General features: G+C 37.2%; 1 long non-coding RNA gene across 6 annotated transcripts; it reads left to right on the top strand.

Moving 5' to 3' along the window:
- The first annotated feature begins 516 nt into the window (after nucleotides 1–516).
- On the top strand, nucleotides 517–5462 carry LOC145587880 (uncharacterized). Of its 6 annotated transcripts, none has more exons than XR_014101472.1 (4): nucleotides 517–876; nucleotides 1020–1208; nucleotides 1744–3429; nucleotides 5101–5462. It is a non-coding gene; the product is annotated as an uncharacterized LOC145587880 (long non-coding RNA). The 6 variants fall into 6 exon arrangements; XR_014101468.1 differs by having other exon boundaries at nucleotides 517–882; XR_014101470.1 differs by having other exon boundaries at nucleotides 517–1208; nucleotides 1744–1892; nucleotides 3252–3429.
- The last annotated feature ends 3594 nt before the right edge of the window (nucleotides 5463–9056 follow it).

The following is a 9056-nucleotide window of genomic DNA, read 5'->3' as shown; positions in this document are numbered from 1 at the left end:
GTGCGAGCTTGCTGACGTGGCAAGGGTGTGGAAAAGTTCTTGCACCTCGATTGTATCACTTAGAGCATGTTCGGCAAAATATAGCTGTGAAGGTAGCTATAACTGTGAGTTGTGTATGTCCTGTTAGCTGTCAACAAGCTGTTAGCTGTGAAGATAAATAATTTAGATATGAGTGTTCGATAAAGTAGCGGTTGACTAGCAGTTACATATAAAAATCAACATTTTATTTTTAAAACTATAGATTAAATTTTCAACAACTACCTCAAAAGCTACCTCCAATTTCAAAAGCTAATCTTTCTAACTTTCCATAAAATCTACCTCCACCACTAAAAGCTACTCTAACTACTACTTTGCCAAACATTCACATTTTTTTGTCAAGTAGTGATTTGACTTGGTCAAACCACTAAAAGCTACCTAAAAACTACTCAAAAGCTAGCGCTGAACACGCCCTTAGCATTCATTGTTTGGAATCTTGACCTTTGTCTTCTCTTTCTTCTGCATTATTTTACTTTTTACTTTCCTCTATCTCTGCATTGTCTCCTCCATACGCCCCTTTTTTCTCTCTTCTTCCCTGTTCACTTTCTCTATAACCATCAACAATGAGCACTTTCTGAGCTTTCTCACCTCCATCAAATGCAACTTCTAATCTAAGTAGGATTTTTTTAAGTGATGGTTATTCAATTTAGTTGTGACCACCGATCAAGGCAATTTGCAGGTTTTTGGTGTCAAAAACTTGCACGATTTCTCTATCTCAGCTTAATTTCGCTGGCCTGCCATCCACGGCCACCACTCAGTACTATCAAACTCCGAGAGATCGAGGAATGGAAGGACAAATAGCCGCTGAACGAGGAGATAGAAAACAGATCTAGAACGAAGGTGGAGGTGAAATGATCGGTCAAAGATTTATGTTTTTTGTTACCTGTCAATTGCTAAATTTTACTAGGGGTTCGATTGATTGAGTGTTAGATGCTTATTTTGCCAATATGTGCTAAAATTGTTGATTTATTTTGATAAACTAGTCTGCTAAATGGCGCCACAGTCAAGATCAGAGCACCACCGGCAGAGGCCAGCAAAAGGGAGGCTGGGTCGGTCTTTAGTTTCCGGTGGGCCACATTGTGAGATTCTTGAAGAAGGGCCGAAATGCTCAGAGGGTCGGTTCTGGTTCTCCTGTCTACTTTTTTGCTGTCCTTGAGTATCCCACAGCTGAGGTACCATTTCCTCACTCCACTTTCAATTTTTCGTTATATTTTCTGGATTTTTATTGAGTATATATGTAGATTTTTGGTGAATTTTTAGGATTAATGTTTGAGTATAATTTGGGTTAATTAGAGAAATACCCAAAGTTCATTTTTTTGTATTTTCTTTTACGGGTTTTGGGTTTGGGGGTTTAGGATTTTTGAGCTTAATTGTAAATTTGTAACTATGTAAAATAATAAATTTTCAATTTTTTTGGGCTGGATTATTAAACTGTATTTTTGGTGTTAGAAGTTTGAAAGGGCACAATTTTCAATTTAGACCTGATTATTGTATTAAATTTGCCAAGATCAGAGAAGAAAGAGAAATTATTCTCCTTTGTCTTTGTTGTGAAATTAAATTTTCTCTTTCAGAGTATAATTTATGGACTTTGCTTCATTATTTTCGGAAATGCAATTGGATTTTGTGCAGAACCCATTAGAGATATTCCTTTATTAGTTTGGTTTAGACTTTTTATTTGACAGCTTGATGTGTTGTTTGATATGACAGTGAAGGTCAAAATACCGGAGTTTTTGAATGGGAAAAGGAAAGCAGTAGAGGCTCATGTAGGGAAGCTTGAGTCTGAGTTTAGGGACCTTCAAAAGTTGCTTGTCGTTCGCACTCTTAAGCTCAAGAAGCTTGAAATTCCATGTAAACATGTAAGTATTTCTCTTGATACCTTTGTTGCTGAGATTGTGCAATGTTAATTACATTTGATACATTGTATACTGATTTTGTGCTTGGTTATGCATTTATCTCTCAAGTTCGTTGATGGTTCATTGTCTTGATTTCTTCAATTATATATAGGTAGCAATGGTGTTTATAATTTCAAATTTGCAATACTGAAGTCTTTTTATAATGTTTTTTATGGTAGAATTCATGAAAGATTCTATTAAAAGTGATAATTTAAAAACGTTTAGACTATGTTTTAAGCACAAGTTAAAGATGAGGATGATCTCTAAGTGGCTGAGCTTCTGTATGTAGCTCTAACTTGAAGCTATTTAGAGCTCTTATTGCGTACCATGCTGTTATGAGATATTTGATTGCAGACATTGCCACAATGAAGCAACAATGATATTTGGCTTTTTACCTGGGTTTACAAGGGCGTCGTCTGGGAATTTGTAATTCTTCTTTCTCTTTCTTAATTTTTGATGTTGTTCTTAATTTGTCATTTGATTTGTTGCAATTTCATTTTGTTTGTGAAACTTTGGTATAGGGCTTTGGGATCTTAAAATCTAGGAATTGAACTGAATTGGGACTTAATTTATATGCTCAAAATTCAACAACTTATCTTTCCAAAAAAAAAAAAAAAAAAAAAAAAAGAAAATCTACAACTTTAATGATACGAGTATGTATGTTTACACAAAATTGCAAAAGTGTTAGTGGAGTTACCATAGTCAAATATGATAGAAATTGTAGAAGCAAGGATAGCAGGAGCACAAGCAAATCTGTTTAGATGTTTATTTGGTTCTTTTCCAGCAACAACTTCTTCCATTGTAGATAATTTACTTCTCACAAACTGTATGGTTATGTTCTTTTTTAGTGGAGTTGATAAACTACCATGCTCTACAACATTTTAAATGTGATGCCTGCACTTAATTTTTTAACTTTTTTAATTATACTAAAGGGATGTTTACACTTATGATTGGACTATCTAATCGAATCTTTGCAGTCATCTTTCTTTTTAATCATTATTATCAAATTATCAAGTAGAATTGTAGAGTTACATTGCAAGTTTGGAGTTTACTTGTGAACATAAAGAGGGAAATAAATTGAGTTTATACCTTTTTGAATAAACTGATTTACATAGCTGAGGACTGAGGTTACCTCCGATTTCTGCATTTCTGAGGTTACCCCCTGTTGTATGGATGATCAGTCTTGGATTACTGCAATACCAAGCTTACATAATCACTTGAAAATCATTTTTGTTCATATAAGAGGAGGAAAAGGTACTTGTTCAGTTTGTTGGTGCTAGGATAGCATACTGATGTTAGTAAATTGTGCTCTCTTGTATTCAGGAGTCTCTCCCATTGAAGGCACAAGGGCTACTATGCCCGATGACAAAGATGATCCCATAGACAATGATGGTAACTTGTTCGATATAGGTTTAAACGGTCTAGACACCATGGGATTTGGAACCTCATCCCATCACTAATGGAGCGTGTGAGGCAAGAGCTGAAGCATGAGTTAAAACAAGTAAGTAATATTGGTGCATTACTGCATTCAAATTAAGTTTTGGAATGTGATAGGTAACTTGGTTTATTGCTTGAACATTATGCATAGAGGAAACATTGCATGTAATTCTTTTAATTTATTTCATGTTTTTTTTAACCATCTGTTAGGATTTCCTTGTACTTTTTATAGGCTTTTTATTGTAAATTGCATAATGAGTAACTGGTAGTTTTGATTTAGTGGTCAAGAGGTGTGATAAATGCCTAATCATGTAAATTGGATAAATGGCTAGATCAATCTATTTGTTTTGGTAGGGATTGGTATGTTAACACGTGTAAATGAAAGGAGTTGCTTGCCAGTTGATATAAGTGGTTGGTTTTCCATGGTGTTGGAATTTTTAAATATGGCTTTTTTGGAGCTCACGCTCCCAAAGCTTGAAGTAAGTGCAATAAGAAATGGGTAGTGGAGATCGTTCTTTTTTTATGAATCACAGTCGTAGCAAAAGAGAAAACGTGGAAGATTGATAGCTTTTTTGAGTAACATACAATGTATTAGTTTTTCATTGGAAACTAAGCTAGCTAATGTAGTACAATTTTTATTTAATATTGATTTTTAGGGGAGAAAATAAGGTATTCTAAGTTGAAATATTCTCTTTTGGAGGAAAATATTTACTCAACTATGTTATTATTGGAGTGGAACACTTAAAAGTAAAATGGTTGCTTTTTATTGAAACAATGCATGCTGAAATTATAGAAATTTCTGGTTGAGTTATTAGTCTTCTTACATGATAGGAGTTAAGGAGTCTAACATAAGATATTTTCCCGCAAATGGGATCTAAAATTGAATAAACGTATGTGGAATTCAGAGCAATCTCTCTTTGTAATAAGTTTATTTGTGATTCTCTTCTCTCCTGTATAAAGGTCTTTAAATTTCTTAATAGCTAGCTGTGGTGATTAATGTCTTTACCAATAAGATTTTTCTTAGAGTGTGTACTGGGTTATTGATGTCTTTGCATATTATCTTGAAAGCTTTGACAAGTAAAGATAATCAATATGAGATGCATAAATTTATGTGGCTTTGACTTGACAAAAAATCTGTCTTGCACATGTCTAATTGATCTCTATGGTGGTATAGAAAAAAGGGGTTTGTGTAGATATGATGTGTCGTTTATATTTGATGATGCATTTATACTATTTTTTTTAAGGGAAGTTAGCAGGGCAAGAGCTAAAATGCTTTGGGGGAAGTTGCCAAAACATACATGTTCATCACTATCACGGGTATCCCATCGAGCTACAAGATGGGCAACCGTATTACTTGCTCTACGTACATGAGTTCTCTGCAATTATGAAGATATTTCTTCACCACTGTGGTTTTAGTTTAGGCATATATTATTATATTTTAAGTAGCAAGTATGGTATTGAGCTTATTATTTGACATAATATCTTATTTTATTTATTTTATTCGTCTTCTAGGAAATTGCTCATACAGATTTGCCACCAACTCATTCCATGAGATTGGGTCTTGAGAACCTTGAATGTATTTCAAGTAATTTAGCTTAGCTTTTGTATGTCTGTTTATGTAATCAATTTTATTCCTAGGTGTTGCTATACATTGATTATATACTGATGCTTTCAATTTGACAATTTCCATGTGGTAGAGTATCTAATAATTCACTAAATTTATATATATTGATAGGCATTTGAAGAAGCCACTTAGCAGAGCTGGATACTATGGGTGAAGAAATTTACAAGGACTGCTCTCTAATCATGCAACTATTGAGGGACAACCTCACTCTCTGAACATCAGACCTAGAAGGAGAATGAGAGAGATTTTTTTAACGCAACGACTGAGAGACAAAGATGGGAGAGAGGCAATACATTTTTTTTTTTTTTTTTTTGGGAAATAGCTTAATTTAAATAGCTCATTAGTTTCCTCTCAAACACATTACACTTTTAAAATATTACTTTGATTTCCATTCATATTTTACAATCTACTTCGTAATAAACAAGGTATTTTTTTTAATTGTTTTTATGTTTCTTATCATATTGTCAAAAATATTGAAAGCTTCACACAAGCACATTCAAAATATATTTCTAAAATGATACTTCAATTCGTATTTGACAAAATCTAAACTTAAAAACATCTCTAAAAGTATTTTGCAATAAACGATAATCAAACCTATTAGCTACATATACACTTCTAATTTAAATCTAAGTTAAACGACTAAGCAAATAAATTCAGTACATTTCACTACATCGGGACACACTCTTGTGTGTGACCCAAACTATATATTACAAGGTGTACACTAACCTCAAACATAACTAAACCATTGAATTTTTCATAAAGGTTCTATCAAATTGCCTCGCGCACAACACGCACGTGGAGCCACCCTAGTTTGTGTCAAAAGTATTTGTAAATCATGTACTGTATGTGTTTACTTTGATCTATAGCTTGGTTTTACATAGATCGCTATGAATTTAGTACGTCTCTTATTTAAATTTGTGTCAAAAGTATTTGTAAATCGTGTTATTTGCATTGTATTCAATAAGCACCTTGGTTAAATAGTATTAATCCTTATTTTCTCTGTTTTTTTCGCAACACGTTTTCTTGATGCGCAAAGATATCAAGTTTGGTAAATCATTTTATAATCACATCACGTTTTCTTGACGTGCAATGGTATCAAGTGTGGCGAATCATGTCTCTGAAATTTCATAGTAGATTATTATGATCGTAAAAATTTGATGAATATAAAGAGTAGTGTAGCATCTTCTTCTTAGCCCAAATTAATTCCACTTGAAGGCGTTATGGCTCCTTACTTTTTAGTGGCATGTACTTTATGAGTTTATGTTGTATGGCTTACCATCGGCCCATCATAATTAATGATAAAAGTTTAATTTCTAGATACAATATTACGAGTAGTTTTTAGAATTTTCAATTATGACATATATGATAAAAATCGCAGAAGGAATATTTACAACATGTGTTCAGGTTTTGCATAACTGCTTGCGATGTTTGGAGGGGTGGAATCTTGCAGATCCACTCAGAAGCTAACGCAAACCAGTCTTTTCAGGATTAGGTTCTGTATTATATCCGCCTATTTTTAGGTTAGGATGGTCACAATAGTCATTAGACTACTTTTTTATTGCAACGTTGTGGGGTTTGTGGATAGCACGGAATAACAGGGTTTTTAGACCCTCAAAGCCGGCGATAATATATGAGGGATTGCGACAACAGGGTGTGTTCTCCGAGAAACTTGAGGATAGTCTGAGATCTTTACACCTGCCAGAGACGGTTAAAGATTACCCACCTAGATTTACGCTTGTTATCCTTCATAATAGTGGGATGACTGTGATGCCAACGGTTATTGTGGTTGATGGTTCTTGGCATAAGCACCCTCATAGATTAGGGATGGGTTGGTGCCAGAGATGGTGATCCGGGGTATCAAGGGCAACCGCTAGGGGGAGCTAGCAGTGGTTTGGCCCAATCAGCTCTACATGCAGAAATGAAAGCCTGCCTACAAGGTCTACACTGGCAGTAACAAAGTCATTTCCAGTAGTAACTGTATACACGGACTCCACGTCTATGATGTTTTGGGGTTTTTCTGGTCCCTCGAGAGAGTTACGTCACTAGGTATGGAGTCTTCTGTCTGTACTTGCAAAATAACAGAGACTCCGGGTGGTAGGAGCTCCGCCTCCGACAATCGATCAAGTTAGAACGTGCACGGAGAAAAGTAAAAGTGCGAAAAAGGTAAAGTGAGATCTTCTCGGATTCCGAGATCAGGTGATTTCTCTGATGTAAGAGAATGTAGGTATGTTGTAATAAATGAACGTGCCCCGAAAATGGGGAAAATCTCGCTATTTATAGGATCATCGGAAAAGGTGCCCTCACTTAGGTCATTCTAACCAAAATTCGATGGGCTGCGCCGCATTGCGACTTTCAACGAGATTTGGGCCATAAAGGTAGCCTTTTTTCCCAACTGCTGGAAGGGACACGTGTCATAAGGAGATTAATCCATTTGGACCTTTCTTAAGGTGACACGTGTCATCTTCTGATAGGGCCACGTGGCCTGGGTAATTTTACCCACCCAAAACATTTGCCCTTCACAGATGTGACGTGGCGCGCCATGTAGCATCTGTGACATTTGTGACTCATGCACTGGTGGATCAGTTTTACTTTTCACCCATCCGGGGAAATTACATATTTACCCCGGGATTTACCCTCTATAAATATAGCCTTTGCCCCTCATTTTTCACGTATTCACGAAAAACCATTTGAGAGAATCTGAGAGAATCTTTGACTTTTCTGAGAGAATTTGACATCTGCCGTTTTCTTTCAGTTTGACAGCTACAACCAGCTCAAATAGTGTTCAACAGTACCTTCACACAAGGTAACCATCTACTCTTTCTCTCTCTTTAAATTTTTGCTTTTCGTCTGTGTTTGCTTTTCCCTGCTTTACATAAATGGTTTCACAAACACACACGGCACGGCCTAGGGTAGTTGTCAGTCAGTCACCTGGAACGGCTGAATCAAGGACTAGGGGTACCGCCTGCCCATTCTACAAACGTCCCCAAATCCGACCGTCTCTGTGTCTGTGCAGGACACTATGGACATAACTAAAAGGACGACCTAGGCGTCTAGTGATGAGGAGGATGATGGTCCGCTTAGGGTGCTCTGGAACAAAGTCTTTGATCATCCACCCGGTACCCCAAATACGCCGGGTGACTCCATCTTAGACGAATCAAAGGAGGGCTCTGATGACGCGACGGCCGGCCCTGAGCAAGGATCATCCCAAACGGATGCTCCCTCAAGAGGCTCAAACGATGAAGAGAGGCCGTCTGAGGAAAATGAGGATTCTAGGGGTCCGGATTTCCCAGCCGGCTTAGAGGGGGAGGCTGCCTCTACTAAAAGAGGTCAAGAAGAGACGTCCTCTTCTCTGCAAGAATAGTTCACTCCCTACTTCACTCATATCTCTACAGCTACACAAAGAAACATGCGGAAGAACTTAAATGACTTCCGGACCACCTATGTCATGGGGGCCGGCTATGAAGTACATGTTCCCTCCTCAGATGACACGATCGTCTGGCTGCCTAATCAGAGCTATAAGGACTCTAGCTTCGGATGTTACGAGGTAGCAATACAAGCGGGCGTAAGGTTCCCTTTAGATCCTGCAATCGAAAGGATCTTGGACGGGTACCGCTTAGGGGTGTGGCAACTAGCCCCCAACTCTTGGTTGAATATACTAGGGTATGTGGCCGCCAGTAGGTTGCTAGGGGTAGAACTAGGCTTCGAGGCATTTGCCTCCATGCATTATTTGAGCAAAGCTCCCAAGTCAGCCGGTCCCGGTTGGTATACTCCAACAAGTAATAAAGGATTCATGATGACTCTTGGGAAAGAGCCTAAGTGGAAAGATTGGAGGAATAATTTCTATATCTTCTCTTCTACGGATACCATCTGGAACAAGAAGTTCAACTCCTGGAATAGAGATCCGTATCTTCTGGGCCAAAAGGCAATCTTCCCGCCTATGCCTGATGAAGGTTGGGATCAAATTCTGACGACTGGCCTTTTTAAAGTGGAAATCAAGACTGTGGAAGGAGGGACTGAGGGAGAGATTGTCCCTAACAATTATATCCCTAGGTTTGAATAGCTTAGGG

This window comes from Chenopodium album, chromosome 17 (assembly GCF_948465745.1).
Source record: "Chenopodium album chromosome 17, dcCheAlbu1.1, whole genome shotgun sequence".
Lineage (NCBI taxonomy): Eukaryota > Viridiplantae > Streptophyta > Magnoliopsida > Caryophyllales > Amaranthaceae > Chenopodium > Chenopodium album.
This window is presented reverse-complemented; position numbering and strand designations above follow the sequence as displayed.